The sequence below is a fragment of the Malaclemys terrapin genome, chromosome 15 (genome assembly GCF_027887155.1).
Source record: "Malaclemys terrapin pileata isolate rMalTer1 chromosome 15, rMalTer1.hap1, whole genome shotgun sequence".
Classification (NCBI taxonomy): Eukaryota; Metazoa; Chordata; order Testudines; family Emydidae; genus Malaclemys; species Malaclemys terrapin.
In genome coordinates this window covers 16,460,594-16,480,509 of record NC_071519.1, presented here as the reverse complement: position 1 = coordinate 16,480,509, position 19,916 = coordinate 16,460,594, and the positions used below count along the sequence as shown (strand labels likewise).

The 19,916-nt window shown below is 52.5% G+C and overlaps 1 protein-coding gene and 1 pseudogene across 4 annotated transcripts in view; one reads left to right on the top strand and one right to left on the bottom strand.

Annotated features, from left to right (window-relative positions):
* FEZ1 (fasciculation and elongation protein zeta 1) overlaps positions 1 to 19,916 on the bottom strand; it is a 157,164-nt gene that overhangs the window by 104,244 nt on the left and 33,004 nt on the right. The gene's annotated exons all lie outside the window — the stretch shown is intronic.
* On the top strand, positions 8,437 to 8,555 carry LOC128823870 (5S ribosomal RNA; annotated as a pseudogene).

Genomic DNA, 19,916 nt, shown 5'->3' with positions numbered 1-19,916 from the left:
TGCTCTGGCTTTGGGGCTGTAGCTCTGCTCCCAGCAGCTCAGCTCGGGCCCCTGCTCTCTCCTTAGCTCGGCCCCACTCTGTCTGACTCAGGCCATTCCAGTTCACACGGAGGACGGGACCCCCCCGGCCTCCTGACTCTCTGATTTGCCTGCCCGTCCTGTCAATCAGGCTGATCTGGAGCATTGGCCTCTCCCCATTGTTCCTGGGGACAGTCAGTCTCAGGCTCCTGATTTACCATCGACCCTTCCCCTTTTAGTGCTGGGAGCAGCCAACCAAAACACCCCCACTGAGTGTTAGTAAGGGGGCAACAGTCCCCTTACATTCCCCCTTGCTAAAATACTGCCACATCCACAATATTCACATCGGTACATCCAGGCCCCATGGTAACAACATATACCCATATCATTGTATATCAACAACCCATTAACAATTATCAAAAGAACATTTAACATATTTAACATTCCACATCTACTTCTTAATACCATACATAACAATATTCATTAAAACACTACATAGAACCAATAACATAATTATCTTTAAGTCTAACAGGAAGTATGCCCTTATTAGCCCTCTGGGACCTTCTTAAGACTGGCGGTTCATTACCCATATTTTCTATTTTCCTATCCTCGGGTAATACTGGGTCAGTTTGAAGGATCTGGCCATTCTTGTTAGGGTTTGGGTTTGCCCCACTCTGTATTCGGTTTGTGGGACTAGAACCATTTCCCAATTGGTTTCAGCCTCCTCAGGGCGTACTGATCTACACGTCCTATGGTCCCTGTCTGGACTAAGAGTGCAATGTTTCAACTGGTCCCTATGTACTACTATCCCAGGACCTCCTCGTTCAGGCTGGTTAGCGTACACTGGCAGTTTGGGATTGTTGTGGGTGACCACAGTGCGGGGATTTGGCTTCCATTTGTCCTGTATTTTATTACATCTCCGGCGTCTACGGCTACGAAGTGGTACACAGTCACCAGATCTGATGAGAGCCCCACTGGACTTGCTATCATAAGTCCTTTTTCTACTTTGGGCTGTGTCTTTAGTTGTACTGAGAGCAACTGTCCAGGCTGTCTTCAGCCTGTCATGGTGACCTTTGACCTGGTCATCATAATTCGTCACCTCATCCTTAGAAAAGACTTCTTGATGCTTCTCTGGCAACGCCTTTATGTTAGCCACATGTGCAGGAATCAGCCCTTGACGTGCCGCTTGAACTGGAACTGGCAGTCTCCCATCACATCTTTCTTGAAGAAAGGTAACTCGTCCTCCCTTCTCCCTCGTCACCTGCAGCTCATTTCCTGGTACACAACTGTGTTCGTCAAGGATCTTCCCTCTCCAAGGAGGAATAATGGTCTTCCGTTCTCTGCCCACCTTAACATTTCCCATATGCCTTGTGGGGCCCAGGGAAAGACTCTGCCTCTCCTCTCGAGCCAGTACTTTACTCAGCACAGCATTCTTCATAGATTGCTCATGACAGTTCATCCTCCTGGTCCCTTTTCCTGGTAAGAGTAGCTCCTTCAGCTCACTAATGATGTTCATCCCTAGAATCCCTGGGACTCCTTCTCCTATATGGCTCCCTTTTGAGGCTTTGTCTTTCAGGATGAAGATGCATTTTCCTGGCAGTGTCTGGCCCATATACTCTATGTCTGCTTCAAGGCACCCCACCACTGGGATTGCCAGTCCATTAACAGCTGTTAGACGTACAAACCGTGTGCTGTGCATGGTCAGGTCCTTGTCCTTCAGATATTTTTGAAAATGCGACGCAGTAATGGTGGTGACTTCTGAGCCAGTATCTAACAAACATCAACCTCTGCTATACATACTTCAGCAGTTAGACAATCTCCAAATGCTCGCTTACAGAAATCGCTAGATATGCTGGCACTGCCCACGTTCCTCTCAACACTGTATGCAGAGGGATTTTCCACAAAGGACAGGCCTAGGAATCCTTCTGCCGCTGCTTGGCCTTCTACTGTAGAGGGACCACTTGCTCCTGGTGCCCCATTGGTTTCGAGTGCCTGGGACTCTGTTCTCCTTCTCAGTGGACATTCTCGGCTAGTATGTCCTGGCCTTTCACAAGTGTAACAAATGTATCTTCCCAGCTCGTCCTTCAGTGGGGCTCTTCGGGATCCCGGTGCCCTTGGATACTTTGGCATACTAATGGGATTCTTTTCTTTCATCAACTCGGTCATCACTTTCAGCATCTCCCCCTGTTGGACCGCCAGTTTTTGGACAGCTTCACTTAAGCTTTCCAATGTTAGCTCTGTTTGGGACAGGACCTTTTCCCCAGCAGCTGCATTCACTAGGCCCCCACTTTGTGTATGGGGATTAGGCTTGGCCGCCTCTGCCACAGGAACTTCCTCTTCTTCTGACCACATAATGGCAGCCTGCATGAGTTCATGGAACTTCTTACTGGGCTCTTCTTTAAACCTCCTTTTCATTTCACGTCGGAGGGAGTCATCACGGAGCCCCAGCACCAACTGCTCTTTCAGAACCGTATCTGGGTCTAGAACTCGCTGAGGGTCTCGCCGCTCCACTTTGCTCATTCTCTCCTGGAGGTCATATGCGTATGCCCGGACAGTTTCACCAGGCTCCTGCTTTCTCTCAAAAAACTCCTTTAGTCGGGTTCCAATAGGTACCTTGTCTCCATACACTTTTAGGAGGAGTTCAAATACCTTTTCCACGTCTTTCTTGTCTGCCACTGCCATGAACTTTACTGTGGCCTTGGCCTGGCCCTTGAGGTGCTCCTCTATGAAGTCCACATGATCTTCTTCAGGTACTCTTAGCACACGCAGAGCCGCCTTCACAGACTTGACCCACTCCTCTACTGTAATGTCTCCTGGTCTAGTCGGGAAGCCACCAAACTCCGTGACCTTCCGCTCCCGTGGGACATAAATAGGAGGGGGTTTCTTAGCTTCTGCGGTCTGTTGGTCTATTACTGCCTTGGCCAGCGATAAGGCTTCTCTCTGTTCAGTTCTAGCTTGCTGTAATGCCTCCGCTTGGTCTGATAATCTGCGCTGAAGTTCAGCAAACTGGGTTCGTAGTTCTTCAATTCCAGCCATGGTAGGGTGCTCAACTAGCCCCGGACCATGCTACTAGAACTTAACCAGAAAACCAATGGGATGGACCCTGTGGATAGGATCCTGTTCGTGACGCCAATTATGTAAGCGGGGGAATGGTCCCGCTATTGTGGGGAACTTTCCTGGCTTCTGCACTACCCCGGTGAAGTGGGCTAGCGAAAGGATCCGAGTCCTCGCTCCCACTTCCTTTACCCAGAGGCCTCCCTGCCCTTGAGGACTCCCCTTCCACTCTCCTGTCTGGCAGTGTCCTCGTAAACCCCGACAAGGCTGGGCCCAGGATTCCTGGGGGGCTCGACCCCCAACCCTGCTATGGTCACCCAGGACAGGGGCTAGGGTGTCCCCACTCCGGGGTACTCTCTCTGTACTGGGCACCTCCCTGACCCACTGATCATTTCATACAATTTAAAGCAAATACAAGTTGTTTAATTCACAATTAATTTTAAAAAAGAATAAGGAAAAATGGGAAAGGTTAAAGGAAAACACATCACCCCGCTCTGTGGCAGGGAACATTACAAACAGTGTCTCTGGTACGTCAGGGCAGTTCAGTCTGTTCCTTGTAGGTCCCAGGCCTGCTTCTCAGGCCCTGTCTGTGCTGCAGAGACGCTGTGGGTTGGACACTTGCTCTGGTGGTGGCCACACGCTCTCAGGCTCTAGGTGGCAGGACCCTTCTTCCCAGCGTCGCCCCCGCCCGGTCGGGGTTATGATCCCCCTGCAAGTCTGGCCTGCAAGGCCTCTTGGCTGAGGCGTCTCCCTGTGCTGGGCCCACTGCCCAGGGTCCCCCTCACTCTCCCCAGCTGCTCACCACACTCGGACTGCACACGGCTCCAGACTGCCCCAGCCCCAGCTCCAGACTGCTCCAGCCCCGGCTCCAGCTCCACTCTGCCTCAGCACGGCTGCTGCTGCTGCTCTGCCTCCAGCTCCCTGGGCTGCTTCTCTGGCCTCTCTGGCTCTGGTTGCTGCAGCTCTGCCCCCAGCACAGCTCTGCTCTGCAGGCTGCTTCTGTGACTCTGCTCCCAGCTCTGACCTGCTTCCTGGCTGCTTGTCTGGCCCCTCTGGCTCTGGCTGCTGCAGCTCTCCTCCCAGGACAGCTCTGCTCTCTCTGGGCTGTGCTCTGGCTTTGGGGCTGTAGCTCTGCTCCCAGCAGCTCAGCTCGGGCCCCTGCTCTCTCCTTAGCTCGGCCCCACTCTGTCTGACTCAGGCCATTCCAGTTCACACAGAGGACGGGACCCGCCCTGGCCTCCTGACTCTCTGATTTGCCTGTCCGCCCTGTCAATCAGGCTGATCTGGAGCATTGGCCTCTCCCCATTGTTCCTGGGGACAGTCAGTCTCAGGCTCCTGATTTACCATCGACCCTTCCCCTTTTAGTGCTGGGAGCTAGCCAACCAAAACACCCCCACTGAATGTTAGTAAGAGGGCAACAGTCCCCTTACATAGAGTCACCAAAGCGGCCGGGCGAGCCCGGGTTGGTTTTGGTCTGATAAATGCACGCATCCCTAGAGGTCAGCGCTCGTCGGCATGTATTAGCTCTAGAATTACCACAGTTATCCAAGTAAGGGTTGGATAAGGTTACCATTCGTCCGGATTTACCCGGACATGTCCTCCTTTTTGTGCTAAAAATAGCGTCCGGGGTGAATTTGTAAATCACTCAAAATGTCCGGGATTTCCCCCCTCCCCCGGCAGAGCAGAGCGAGCGGCTGGGAGGGCTGCAGGGAAGTCCCGGGCTGGACTCCGGAGCAGCTGTAGAGGAGCCAGATCCGCCCTGCATTCTGAGCCGGCAGCTCTCCCCTGCAGCCCAGCTCCGGCAGCACTGTGCAGGGCCAGGGACCGGGTTTTGTGTTGCGCTGGGGAGCGCAGCCACGTGTCCGGCTCGCACAGAGCCCAACACCCTGTTCTGAGCAGCAGGGTAAGGGGGCCAGCGGGCAGGAAGGTTCTGGAGGCGGCAGTCAAGAAACGGGGGGGGGGGGTCGGGAGTTCAGAGGGGGCTTTTTGGGGGAGTGGAGAAAGTTTTGGGCAGTCAGGCTACAGGTAGGGGGTAGGGTCCTGGGGGGCAGTTGGGGGGGGTCTCAGGAGGGTGCAGTTAGGGGACAATGGACAGGGAGTCTTAGGTAGGGGGTGGGGTTCTGGAGGGCAGTTAGGAGCAGGGGTTCCAGGAGGGGGCAGTCAGGGGACAAGGAGCGGGGGGGGGTGTTTGGGAGTTCTGAGGGGGGAAGTGGGAGGGGCAGGAGTGGGGAGAGGGGTCGGAGCAGTCAGGGGACAGGGAGCAGAGGGGTTTAGATGGGTTGGGAGTTCTGGGGGGGCTGTCAGGGGATGGGGAGTGGTTGGATGGGGAGTGGGAGTCCCAGGGGTCTGTCTGGGGGAGGGGTGTGGATAAGGGTTGGGGCAGTCAGGGGACAAGAGGCAGGGAGGCTTAGGTAGGGGGTGGAGTCCTGGGGGGCAGTTAGGGGCAGGGGTCCCAGGAGGGGGCAGTCAGGGGACAAGGAACGGGGGGAGGGTTGGGGGTTCTGGGGGGGCGGGAAGTGAGAGGGGCAGGGGTGGGGCTAGGGCGGGGCTCCTCCCGTCCTCTTTTTTGCTTGATGAAATATGGTAACCCTAGGGTTGGAGCGACCAAAGGAACCATAACTGATTTAATGAGCCATTCGCAGTTTCACTGTACCGGCCGTGTGTACTTAGACATGCATGGCTTAATCTTTGAGACAAGCATATGCTACTGGCAGGATCAACCAGGTAGCCACGCTCCAGAAAGGAGGAGCGGGGGCCCCGCCACGAGGACTTGAGGCACCCCTGCCCAGCGGGCCCCACCGGCCTTCCCCCGGGAGGGAAGGAGCGGGACCCGCGACGCAGCGAGAGGTGGAGGACTGACGGGGATGGCAATCCCCCCAAGATCGGCCCCGGGCCACACGACGGATGGCAGGAGAGAGACGGAGGACCGTCAGGACCCCGACCACCTTCCGGCTCCCTCGGCTTCAAGCCCGCGGCAGAGTGCCCCGGGAGCCGCCAAAGAAGGACGGCGGAAAAAATGGGGTGAGCCTCCGAAGAGAGCCCCCCTTCTTCCCGCTTTCCCAGGCGGCCCGGGTTACACCCAGGGCGAAAGCCAGCGGAAGAGAGAGTGAGACAGGGCGGGGGGGGGGCCGTAAAGACCCCCCCCTCCCGGCACCTCCCCTCGAACCTCTCTCCCCGCAGTCAGCGGTGTTCCGGGTGACACCAGGGGAGAGTCCGGCAGCGGAGAGGGCGCGGGGCCCTCGCGCTGCTTTTCTTCCCCCCCCCCGCCCGCGGTGCCCTGGGTGGCATCGAAGAAGGATGTCGGGAGTCAGACGGAGCCGGGCCCCCTCGAGCCCCCCCCTTCGCCCCGCTTTTCCCGGTGTCTCTTTTTTTTTTACGTGGCGACGCGGCGCAGAGGCCGCCACCGCCTTCCAGGCAACCCGCTAGAGAAGAAGTCAGCGACCCAGACAGGGAGGGCAGCAGGGGTTACTGGTGCTCCAGCGAGAGGGCGGTACGGGGGTCCCACTGACGCCGAGGGCCACCCCACCTCCCGTGGCCCACGACGCGTGGTGTGGTCCTGCTGGGTGTGGCGGGGGAGGACCGCAGCGCGCCCCTGCTCGCTCTCGCGACCGTGTTTGGCCCTGCTGAGCCTCGCGGCTCCCTGGGTTTCTCGGACCCCTGGGTGGTCTGCCGGAACCACTCGACCTCGCATGGCGGAGATCTCGGCCAGACGGCCCCAAACACGAAGGGCCGGGCACATGCCCGGGCCGCCCCGAGGAGGGAAGTCCCCATCGGTCCCTGGATCCGTGCACGCGAAAAGGAAGAGGGTCCCGATCTGCCTGAACACCGGACGTCCCCGCGGTTGGGGTGCCGGCCCGCGAAGGGCCCTTCCCGTCGCGAACGTCAGCGCCACATCGATCGGCGGGCACGAGAGGAGCGGGCCCCCCCTCTCTCCGGGGAGCGCCGACACTCGGAGCTTGGGTCCCGGCCGCTGCGGGGCCCATGAGCTAAGAGCCGGGAAAAGCGGGCCGTCTCGGCGGAGGGCCGGGTGCTGCCCTCTGCCGTCAAACGTGCCCGTTTCCCCCTGCCGTGCAAGGTCGGGTACAATACTCGGATTGATCCCCTAGGCTGAGTTCCGGGTCTCACAGGCTCTGAAAAACCTGTCCTCAGAAATCTCCGCACACAGTCCTTGAAAGACAGGTCGAAAAAGCCAAAGCCCTGCCTTCGGCGGTACGAACCTGGAATCGCATGCCACCTCGTGGTTCCCTCGGTCGGCCGAGACAGCGTGGGGCGACCCCTTCCGGACATCCGCGAGATGACCGGCCATCAGGTCAACCCATTCGCTCCAAAAGAGTTGACCCGGTGGCCGAGAGGGGACTTTGAAAATTTTTCGGACTTGGAAAACATTTATTTCAGCCCGCTTCCTCCGGGTTGACCCGGTGGCCGAGCGTCTCACCGTCCCTGGATGCTGCGAGGGACTGCCTCCCGGCTGTCAGGATCAGGCCCACGGAAGTCTGGTAAAAAAAATTTTGCCCGCTGCCACCGCGGAGGGCTACCCGGGCACCCCGGGCCCCGGAGCCGGAAAAGGAAAAAAAAAGGATCGGGCCAACTAGAGACATGGACCCGGCCGCCCGGCAGGCCGCCCTGGGCTCACCCTCCTCGGCCGCAGCGAGGGACTTCCTCCCAGCGGACTGGATCGGGCCCCTGGAAGTCTGGAAAAAAATGGAACCCGACGCCTCCGAGGAGGGGGGGCGCCCAGGGAAGGAGGGAGATCCGGGTTGATCTGGTGACCGGACGGCAAAGCGGCCACCGGACATGCCCGTTAAAACCTATGGGTTGACCTGGTGGCCGGAAAGCAAACCGGTCACTGGGTATGCCTGTCGGCAATCTATGGGTTGATCTGGTGGCCGGGAAGCGAACCGGCCAGCAGGCGAACCCGTTTGATTCCACGGGTTGACCTGGTGCCCGGGAGGGGACTCGGACGGTTCCCGCGGGGTACGCCTGCCTCGGCGCGATGGAACAGGGTCCGAACCAGGCACGGGGGCGGGGCGGGGAACCGTTGGGTGGCGTGTGGGGGAATGGATTGGGCCCGCCGGGACCCGGCCGCCAGGCAAGCCGCCCTGGGCTCACCCTCCCAGGCCGCAGCGAGGGACTGCCCCCCACCCCCCGGCTGACAGGATCGGGCCCACTGGAAGTCCGGGACAATATTTTCCCCGACGCCAGGGCGGGCGGGCGGGCAGAGGGGCTCTGGCGGCCAGCCCGGACCCCGGAGCTTGAAAAGGAAAAAAGGGGGCCCTGCCGCAGGGGGCAGTCCAACCGGGGCTCACCATGCGGCAGGCCCGGGCGTCGGCAGGGGAAAGCGGGCGAGGAGGCGCGGGGCCGGGTGCCTATGGCCATACCGGACCAAACGCCCCCAATCCCGTCCGATCTCGGAAGGTAAACAGTCCCAGGCCTGGCTAGTACCTGGATGGGTGACCGCCTGGGAATCCCAGTTGCCGTAGGCAGCTTTTCCCGGTCTGAGCCAGCTCTCTCTCCTTTTCTGGGGAGGAAGGAGAGGGGGGGACGGGCCGGAAAGCCCCTCGTCGCTCCTGCCGAGTCGGAGGTCGCGGCCGCAGGTCACGGGTCTGGGCGCCTGGGGTCCAGCTCCCCCCCAACACCCACCCAGCTTCCTCCGCGGAGGACCCCCCGGGCACCGAAGCCGCAGGGGGAGACCCCGGGCCCGGGACGGACACGCTCGGCCCCCCCCCACCCGCCCCTGCGCCCGGCCACCGGCCTGCAGGACCGCCCCGAATCCCCCCGCGGCCACCCAGGCGAGGCCTCGCCAGGCGGGACGGACGGCGGTTGTCCAGCGCCCAGTGGCTTCCTCCAGCGGGGACCCATGGCCCCCAAAGCTGCAGAGGGAGACCCCGGGCCATGGACGGATTCGCTCGGACTCGCTCGGGTCCCCTGCGCCCGGCCGCCGGCTCACGGGACCGCCCCGAATCCCCCCCCCGCGGCCACCATAGGCGAGGGCTGGCCTGGCGGGCCAGGCGGCCGGTGTGCAGCTTCCCCGGGCTTCCTCCCCCGACGACCCGCACCCCCCTGAGCCGCAGGCGGAGACCCCGGCCCCGGGGCGGACCGGCTGGGCTCGCTCGAGCCCCCTGCACCCGGCCCGCAGGACCACCCCCGAATCCTCCAGCGGCCAGGCAGGAGGGAAGTCCTCTTTTCCCACACTGTTTTGTGTGAGATCACCCATGGGGCCCGGATCCAGTAGGCGAGTTCTGAGAACACCTGCCAGATTGAGCCCTGCAGGCGAGTTAGGCAGCCAAACACTTAGCTTCCTCTGGTTCATGCATTGCTCTAAAGCTTAGGTTTCCAGACTCCTGGTGCAGGGCACCAGTGTGCATGCACAGAAGCAGGAACATAGGCACCTAGTCAATTTCACTGCAAAAATTTAGGCACTGAGAGAGTTCAAGCACCTAGAGGGCTAGATGGCAGCTGAGTGGGGGCTTTGTGAATCCCAGTGGGGCCTGATTCTAGGATTTAGGCCCCTAAATGGCAGTTAGGAGCCTATATCCTTTTATGAATCCAACCCTTAGTGTGGAAACCAACTGATCGTGAACTCCCAATAATAATACAATAACAGGGTTAAAGTGGGAATATTGAGTAGGACTACAGTTGATACTGGTGATCAGCTCACCACCACAAAAGCATAACCCCTGCTGCCACCACTCCATGCTTACCCAAGGCTTGCAGTTTGCAGGAGGCAACATCATCCTTTGCCCCCCAAACTACACCCATGTAAAAAGGGCATAGTGGCCCACGGCCTCCCCCGTTCCAGCGCTGGTGCCCCCCTTCTGCAAAGGTTCCAGTGCCCTTGGTTCTAGTTTTCATACTTCAAAAAAAGGTTGAAAAATTGAAGAGGGTTCAGAAAAGAGTCACACAAGAGATCTGAGGTCTGGAAACCTGCCTAACAGTGAAAGATTTAAGAAGCTCAATCTATTTTATCAAAGAGAAGATTAAGAGTGGATTTAACACAAGCCTTAGGTAATTACATGGGGAGAAGATTTCTGATAGTAAATGGCACTTTAACTTCATGAACAAAGATATTTCTGAAGATTTCTAAAATACAGTGGCTGGAAGTTGAAACTAGACAAATTAAGACTGGGGGGAATAGGTTGCAAAATTTTAACAGTGATTGGAATTAGCGCAAGGGCCAGGCCTGCCCCAGAGGGCTGTGTCCCAGGGCTGGGGGGAGGGTTGCAAGGTGATCTCCCACCTCCATGCAGCCAGTGGCCTGTGCTCCTCACTGCCATGCTGGAGCCTCTATATTTATTTATTTATTGACAAATAACATTTGCAGAATTTTAAAATATTGTGCACAGAATTTTTAATTTTTTGGTGCAGAATTCCCTCAGTAGTAGCAGCAGATGAAGCAACTCACCAGGATTAGCAGCTCCGTGCCAGGCGCATTAGGTGTGGACAGACAGAGTCATCCTGGCAGGGTCCAAGTGTGGGGGAGCTTAATGTGGGGGGGAGCCGGGTGTGGGGTTCTGTGTGGGGCAATCTCGTGTGGGTGGCTCTGTGCAGGGTCTGGATGTGTGTAGGGGAATCTGGGTCAACGGGGGCTCGTTTTGGGGGTTCCGGGTGCATGGGCAATGGGACTCTGCAGGGGGTTCAGGTAAAGGTGGTTGGGGCTCAGTGGGGTGGGTCTGGGTGTGGTGGGATGGGGCTCAGCAGGTGATCTGGGTGGCTCAGCAAGGGGTCTGGGTGCTGAGAGAATGGGGCTTGGCAGCTGGAATCCAGATACAGATGGTTGAGGTGGGGATCCAGATGCAGAGGGTTCATGGGGTCATCCAGGTGCATCAGGGCTCATCAGGGTGGGAGTTCGAGTGTGGGGGGCTCAGCAGGGGATGGTGTGGCTGTGGGGGAGGGGGAGGAGGGACTCAGCAGGACATGGTCTGTGTGCAGGGATGGAGGTCTAGATGCAGAGGGGGTGGGGCTTGGTGGGGGGTCTGGGTATGGGGGGGGTCTGTATGCACAGGGGTTGGGCAGAGAGGGGAACAGCTCCCTGTACAGTGACCCCTCCCCACAGCTGAGGTGCAATGGGGGCGGGAAACAAGGGAGGCATGCGGAATCATGGGAGATTTCTGGGGGTGGCCCTGACCCGGCCCTGACCCCAGCCCTGGTTGCTCCATACAGGGAAGTGCACACCTCCCCCACCCCCAGCCTAGCTAGGACTAGCAGGTGAGCCCAGCACAGGGTAGGAGTCACCAGATCAGGTGGGGCTGGGGAGGACCGGGTGTGGGGAGTTTGGTGGGGGGGGGTCTGGGTGTGGGGGGCTCTGGCTGCAGGGGGTGAGGCTTCGCAGTGTGGGAGTTCTGGTGCAGGCGGTTTGCTTGAGAGGTGGTTCTAGGGTGTGAGGCTCAGTGGTGGGGTAGGGGGATAGGGGTGTCTGGATGCATGGCGGTTGGGTGGACGGGGGGTGGGTCTGATGGGGAGGGACGCATGACTGCTTTTGCAGCTTCTTTTTGCTTCCCCATGAGAAAGTCATTTTTCTGAAGGGAAGCAAAGAAATCTACCCGGGATATAAATTCAGCCCCCATGCAGTGGTGCAGAATTCCCACAGGAGTATATAAAAGACAGAGGGCTTGCAAGTTACAGTGGGAAACACAAACTGCCAGCATCCAACCAGGTACAAAAGAGAGAGACAGAGGCCAGCTCTCTACCTTACACCAAGGGTAGCAATGTATCTATTCTTTTGGTAGTCTCATAGACTCCAAGGTCAGAAGGGACCATTCTGATCCTCTAGTCCAGGGGTTCTCTCAACAAAATTTTTGGTGGCCTCAGAGTGCAGCCACCAACTCTCACTGATGGCCACACTGACACTTTTTCCTAAAATACTTAATTAACATTAGGAAAAACAATTAAATATTCACAGATATAAATTACAATGATTTGGATGTGTATTTGTAGGGTTTTTTGGGAGACTCATTAATAAAAATAATGCTGCCTCCCCCTTTGAGAGTGATATTTGTATATTTGTTAATATCACAGCACACTTAGTAGCTACCTGGGAGACTAGGAAAAGTGATGTGATGTTTAACAAACATACAAGTGTGGAAGAAAACATAAAATCATCATTAATAAAGTTTGCAGGTGATAGAAAGGCTGGGGGATAAATAAAGAAGAGGACAAATCACTGTTATGTAGCGATTGTAGCTGGGAGCAGTCAAACAATATGTATTTCAATATGGCCAAATGAAAGTTCAGACCTCTAGGAACAAAAAATACAGGCCATAGTTATAGGATGGGGGGCCCTATCCTGGGAAACAGTGGGAGTCATGATGGACAGTCAGATGACCATGAGCTCCCAGTGCAAAACTGTGGGTAAAAGGGCTAAGGCTTTCCAGGGATTTATAAGTGGGAGAATCGAGGAGGAGTAACAGGGTAATATTACCAGTATATCTGGCACTGGTACAACTGCTATGGGAATACCATGTACAGTTCTGGTGTCTACACTTCAAAATGGATGTCGAAACATTGGAGAGGGTTCAGACAAGAGCCACAAATATGATTAAAGGATTGGAAAACGCCATGCTTTACAGCGAGAGACACAGTGAGCTCAATCGATTTAGCTTATCAAAGGGAAGGTTAAGCGATGACATGATCATATAAGTGTGACACGCTGTAACTCAAAAAAGCACTCTGTAACCCCAATATTCACCACTTATACTTAATATTGATCAGTGTTTATTGGCTCAAGTTTTGGGGGAATCTACTCATCACAAAGGCCGGTGCATATTCATTTCTCTTTGATGGAGTGGTAATTTATGAGCTTGCAATGTCGAGTGACTGAAGAGTGCAAGATGGCACATTTCTGGGGTGCAAGGCTGAGACTAGGGATATGTGGGTGTTGCCCTACTTGTAATTCAAACATGGCTGGGCATAGCACTTTGATATATGTCTGGGGGTGACTTGCATGCTGGAGGCTGGGGCGGGTAGCAGTGTCACCTCCCACAACAAAGCAGGGCATAGTTCCAGATTGGAGAATTAAGGGGGCATAGGAGTCCTACTGCCTGGATTGCACCCTAGAGGATATCACAATAAGTATCTACATGGGGAACAGAAACTTTATAATGGAGGGCTCTTCAGTCTAGCTGACAAAGGTATAACAAGATCCAGTGGCTGGAATTTTAGAAATTCAGACCGGAAATAAGGTGTCATTTTTTAACATTAAGCATAATTAATCCCTGGGGGAAAAAAACGTACAGAATGTTTTGTGGATTCTCCATCACTGGCAATTTTTAAGTCAAGATTGGATGTTTTTCTAAAAGATCTGCTGCTAGTTCAACCACAGCTATTGGACTTGAAGCAAGAATTAATTCAGGGAAGTACTGAGGCCTGTGTTATGAAGAGATCAGACTAGATTATCACTAAATTATCACAATGGTGTTGTCAGTTGTTGGCTTGCACAGGTGTGTTCTTTCAGTGTGCTGTCCAGCTCTGTGCAGATGGCTGGTTTAGCAAATCTCAGTAGTACTACCCAGTGCTGTTGAATGTTGAAGACTGGAATTCTGTTGCCTTGGAAACGCAGTTTAGGCTGCTCAGTGCTTCTGTCCTTGAAGAAAGTGCCGTGTGTTAGTTCAGCAGACCTCGGCGTTATTCATAAAGGAGGACCACAGGCACGGTTCGGTGGCAAAGATGCTCGGCCAGGTTTATTGTCAATGAAGAATGGTACTAGCTCCCTGGATCAGTGTCTACTGTTACACTAACACATGTATGCTCATTACAATAGACTCAGCTTAGTGCATGGCGAGACTCTCCGCTGTCCCCTAGGCTGGACAAAGGGATAAGGCCCAGTACCCTGACATTTAGAGGCTGAGGCAAACAACTGGAATACACAACTTATGCACCAATTTATATATTTTATGACATCTATTTGCTACCTCCTCTTGTTCCTGATATCTTGAATAAAACATCCCTATTCATTGTACTAGATGTATCTGTACTAACTGGAATAAAGTTACGTAAATATCTAGTGCCTAGTACACTAGCCACAACTTTGCCAAGTTCATGTACTGGACAGTGAACTTGTAAGCATCTGCTTTAATACATGGCCTGAGTTTGGTTCACAACCTTTGGTTCAGGACTTAGATCTTGCACCAGGTCCAGTGCTCCAGGCTCTCTCTCTCTACTACACCTTCTGGATCTAAAATCTATAAATCTACTCCCTACAAAAGTGATATTCAATTAGCTCTACCTGCAGGCCGATTTTGAGAATTTTATAACAAGAGGTGGGCCATTTGCACAGGAGTCTGACAAAAAAGTTCATCTGCCAATAAAGACCTTAATTAAAACATAAGTATTAGTGTTTCTATCTTTTAACAAAGTTTATAAATCAACATTATTACCTATGTTTGTGGCAATCTTTAATGGCAGAGGTGACAGTGATGATCTCTGGCAAACTTTGTGAAGAGTGGTTTGTAGGAGGTCAGGGCAACGTGCATGCACTGGTGAAGATGCTCGTCCATCAGGTGATTGTGGTGTTGGTTTTTTTATACTGTTCATGGTAGAAAATCCAGATTTGCAGAGTTATGTTGATCTGAACATTGTTAAAAGATAGTTGGCTAGATTCTGGCTATTCTGAAACTAGTCAGCATATTGAGTTGAGAAATCCCAAAGTCCCACTTCTTTGAATTTTGCCTTCAAGACATCTGATCTCTGGAGCTTTACAATTTCTAATTGAAAGGCACCTTCATCAGTTAAATTAAGACTGTTCTTTGCTTCAGAAGGGCAAGGTCCATCGGCCGAGAAAACAAATGGATCACGAACAAATAAAAGCAAATACTTTGGAATTTTAAAATTCTCAAATCACATTTTAAAATTTGTCATCTTAATGTTTAGGAATTCTTGCATTGTTTTCATGAAAGTTTCATTTGTAGCAACAACATGCAATGTGGGAAAACACATGTTAAGTGTGTCTGAAAGATTTCAAGATTCCTCTAAAAGGCACATACTTTTTCAAACAGATATCCCCCACTCTGCTTGAACAGCCTTGGAGCTGCAAGTTGAGGGAATTCAAGTGACCAGTAATAGCACACACAAAAGCTATGTGTGACATAGAGGGGACATTATTCATAATTTCTAGAAACCTGAAAGCTTTGTTGGTCTTGTGATTTAAAAGAAATTCAATTATTTCTTTTTGAAGTGCACCAAAGCTCTCTAACATGCGCCCCCTAATAAACCAGCGAATATCTTTGTGCTGCAACAGGTCATTGTATTCGTCTGAAATGTCTTGTAAAAGAGCTTTAAAAAGATGATGTTGCAAGCTAGAAGTTGAGTGTATGTAGTTCACTACTCTCATCACAATATCTTGTGACAAAGTTCCTCCTCTATCTTGGTGGGTCCTGCGCTTATTGGCGGATTTTCTTGCCTCAGAGATTCACCATGTGGGTTGGGGAACAGCCCAGAGACCTTCCCCTCTGGAAGAACCCACAGTCCAGGTCAATTGGGAGGTTTGGGGGGGAACCCAGACCTGCCCTCTACTCCAGGTTCCAGCCCAGGGCCCTGTGGACTGCAGCTGTCTATCGTGTCTCCTGTAACAGCTGCATGACAGCTACAACTCCCTGGGCTACTTCCCCATGGCCACCTCCAAACACCTTCCTTATTCTCACCACAGGACCTTCCTCCTGGTGTCTGATAATGCTTGTGCTCCTGAGTCCTCCAGCAGCACACCCTCCCACTCTCAGCTCCTTGCACCTCTTGCTCCCAGCTCCTCACACCCACACCACAAACTGAAGTGAGCTCCTTTTAAAACCCAGGTGCCCTGATTAGCCTGCCTTAATTGATTCTAGAAGCTTCTTCTTAATTGGCTCCAGGTGTCCTAATTAGCCTGCCTGCATTAACTGGTTCTAGCAGGTTCCTGATTACTCTAGTACAGCCCCTGCTCTGGTCACTCAGGGAACAGAAAACTACTCATCCAGTGACCAGTATATTTGCCCTCTACCAGACTCCTGTACCCCACTGGTCTGGGTCTGTCACAATCTATTGGGTTTTTTTCAAGTCACCAGACAATTTATTGCACAGGACAGTCTGGTGAATCATAGAATCATAGAAGATTAGGGTTGGAAGAGACCTCAGGAGGTCATCTAGTCCAATCCCCTGCTCAAAGCAGGACTGACACCAACTAAATCATCCCAGCCACGGCTTTGTCAAGCCGGGCCTTAAAAACCTCTAAGGACGGAGATTCCACCACCTCCCTAGGTAACCCATTCCAGTGCTTCATCACCCTCATTGCCCTCCACTGGACTCTCTCCAATTTGTCCACATCCCTTCTGTAGTGGGGGAACAAAACTGGATGCAATACTCCAGGTGTGGCCTCAACAGTGCCAAATAGAGGGGAATAATCACTTCCTTCGATCTGCTGGCAATGCTCCTACTAATACAGCCCAATATGCCGTTGGCCTTCTTGGCAACAAGGGCAAACTGCTGACTCATATCAAGCTTCTCGTCCACTGTAATCCTCAGGTCCTTTTCTGCAGAACTGCTGCTTAGCCAGTCGGTCCCCAACCTATAGCGGTGCATGGGATTCTTCCATCCTAAGTGCAGGACTCTGCACTTGTCCTTGTTGAACCTCATCAAGTTTCTTTTGGCCCAATCCTCCAAGTTGTCTAGGTCACTCTGGACCCTATCCCTACCCTACAGCATACCGACCTCTCCCCCCAGTTTAGTGTCATCTGCAAACTTGCTGAGGGTGCACTTCATTCCAACATCCAGATCATTAATAAAGATGTTGAACAAAACCGGCCCCAGGACCGACCCCTGGGGCACTCCGCTTGATACCTGCTGCCAACTAGACATCGAGCCGTTGATCACTGCCCGTTGAGCCTGACAATCTAGCCAGCTTTCTATGCATTTTATAGTCCATTCAGCCAATCCATACTTTTTTTAACTTGCTGTAGTGACACTGCTGAATGATGTGACACTTGCTGTAGTGACACTGCTGAATGATGCAGTGTAGAATAGTTAGTGATTCCCTGCCAAACGTGAAGCAAAACCCTTCTCTTTCCCTGTCATGGAAGGCAACTCTTTCTGTAACAAGCAAGTTTACTTTCTGCAGATCTAAACCACTTTTTTCAAAAAAGCCCTTTACCTTTTCAAAAATGATCTCTCCTGTGGTGTAGGTTTCTAATGGTGATGTAAGCACAGTCTGAATGAGCTCTCCCCTGACATCTAGTGATGAGCTGGGGAAGAGGACTTCAGGATCTGATCTTGTTTGCATGGGCACACCCACCCTGCCTAGGTGCTCAGCACGATAGGATTGCTTGCCCAAATGATCATTTTTCATAGAATCATAGAAGATTACAATTGGAAGTGACCTCAGGAGATGATCTAGTTCAACCCCCTGCTCAAAGCAGGACCAACCCCAACTAAATCATCCCAGCCAGAGCTTTTTCAAGCCGGCCTTAAAAACCGCTAAGGACGGAGATTCCACCACCTCCCTAGATAACCCATTCCAATGCTTCACCACCCTCCTAGTGAAATAGTTTTTCCTAATATCCAACCTAGATATTGGGATATTTTGGCTGGTGTTGGATCCCCAGTCTCCTTGTATTGGGACAGGAGTTATAAAGGGTTGTTATCCTTGTTGTGTGAATCAATGGTAGCAGAACTGTGCTTGGTGTACCCTGATTGAGGGACTCACCCTCAACTAAACAGCACTCACTAGGCAGGGGACATGGGTTCCAAATCCCAGTGAGTTCAGAGAGGGTGGGGACAGGTGAATACTTGTACCTGGTGGTGTGAGCTCTGCCCAAAGGTCCCAGACACCATTTGATCCTTCCTCTCATGACTGTGTAATAACAAAACTGATTAAGACTCAATGGAAAGTCTTGCTATACACCGGCTGAAATCACTGATACCTAGGTCTAAGCATTAGACCTGCTTTGGGACAGTGTCTCTGATGCAAGAGACTGCCCAGTGTGCACCAGCATTGAGGTTCTCCCACTAACAGCTGAAATCACTGAGAGCAGTGTCAAGTGGGGGGACCTGAAGACATCTGGCTGGGCAGCTGGTGAAGAGGTACAGTGATTGGCCGGCAAGGTGGCCAGCGGTTGGGAGGATGGGAGCAGAGCCCCAAAGAGAGGCACAGTGATTGGGTAGTGGAGAGGCATGGTCACTGGCCAGTGGGGCAGCTGGTGGAGAGGATCAGAGTGTAGCCTGGCAGAGAGGCACCACAATCAGCCAGCAGGGTGGCTGGTGGAGAAGTGCCGAGAGTGAATGCCCAGGTAGCTGAGCGAGTAAGGTGCCTTCTTACCCGCCCCCCTTCACCCAGGATGGGAGGTGAACTCTGCAGATGCACCTCTGAACTCTAGGTCTGCACTGACCAAGGACAACAACTGTGAGTGAGGTGCAGAGAAGGGATGGTCACATTAAAGGGAATTTTGGTTGCTGGACTTAAGAAACTAAAGGAAAAGGACATTGTCCAGTTTACTTGGTGGAGGGTCTTTTGCTCATAGTTTATGTTTATGAACCTTGTTTGTGGTGTTTTCTCAATTTAATGCCAGGTTACTTCCCTCCTTTCATTAAATATTTCTTTGCTATACTCAGACTCTGGGCTTGCGAGAGGGGAAGTATTGCCTATTAGAGGTGCCCAGGGTTTGGTGTGTAATTGTCCCAGGTCACTGGGTGGGGGCTCAAGCCAGTTTTGTGTTGGATTGTTGTAAAGGAACCCCTAGATACTGAATCTGTCCCTTGTTGCTGCCAACTCTGACTGGCAGAAGGGTTAGAGTATTAAGCACAAAATTTCTTCCTTGAAAATTTCACCATCATAAAATCTAACAAACAGCAATAACTGGGCAGTGTCCTGTAAATCGCTTGAATTGTCCACTGCAAGAGTATTTTTTACATCAGAAAGCAGTACTGACAAACAATCCTTGTAAACTACCTCCATTCTTTACACTCCCATGGAATCAGACAGGGAAACTTGCTTCATATGGTTCACAATGTCATCTTTGTTTTTATCTCCAGCAAAAAGCTTCTCCCGCATTTCTAATGTGCATTCCTTCACAAGCTCAGCACCCAGTAGAGGATTTTTCTTTTTAGCTAGTACCCACATTAAAATAGAAGCTGCTGCTCTTTTCCCTGGGCAGTGACTGATGTTGTGAGAATGACATTTGAAGTGTGATACGAAGACTTGCAGTTTTGTCACGTCTTGCAACACTGCCAGGAGGATAGGCCATGTTGAAATTACAGTGCTTTGATTCAAAGTGGTGCCTCACCTTGATGACCTTACAGATGGATACCATTGTTTGACATATTAAACACAAAGGTTTTGCATTTAAATGGCGTGGCATAATAAAAACTCTCTGTCCAGTTTGGGTTAAAAACTCAGTTTTCGTTGTTGACTTTGCGACATTTACTCCCAGTTGCATTCCTTTTTTGCTCCATTTCCATCTATAATGAAAAAATGGGTGGTGGCCAGGGCCAACCTTAGGGAAAATGAGCATCTAAAATTACAGAAATTGTAAGGTAAGGCAAGAAAATGCGTTAGATTATCTTTTGTTTTAGCTTGTGAATTTTCCCTATGCTAAGAGCGAGTTTTATTCCTGTTTTTTGTAACTTTGAAGCTAAGCCTAGAGGGGAATCCTCTGTGTTTTAAATCTTTTTATTTACCCTGTAAAGTTACCCTCCATCCTGATTTTGTAAGTGTGATTCTTTTCCTTTTTTTTAAATAAAATTCTTCTTTTAAGAACCTGATTGATTTTCAGTGTCCTAAAACCCCAGGGGGTTGGTCTGTGCTCATTTTGTAACCAATTGGTAGGTATATTATTCTCAAGCCTCCCCAGGAAAGGGGGTGAAGGGGCTTGGGGAAATATTTTGGG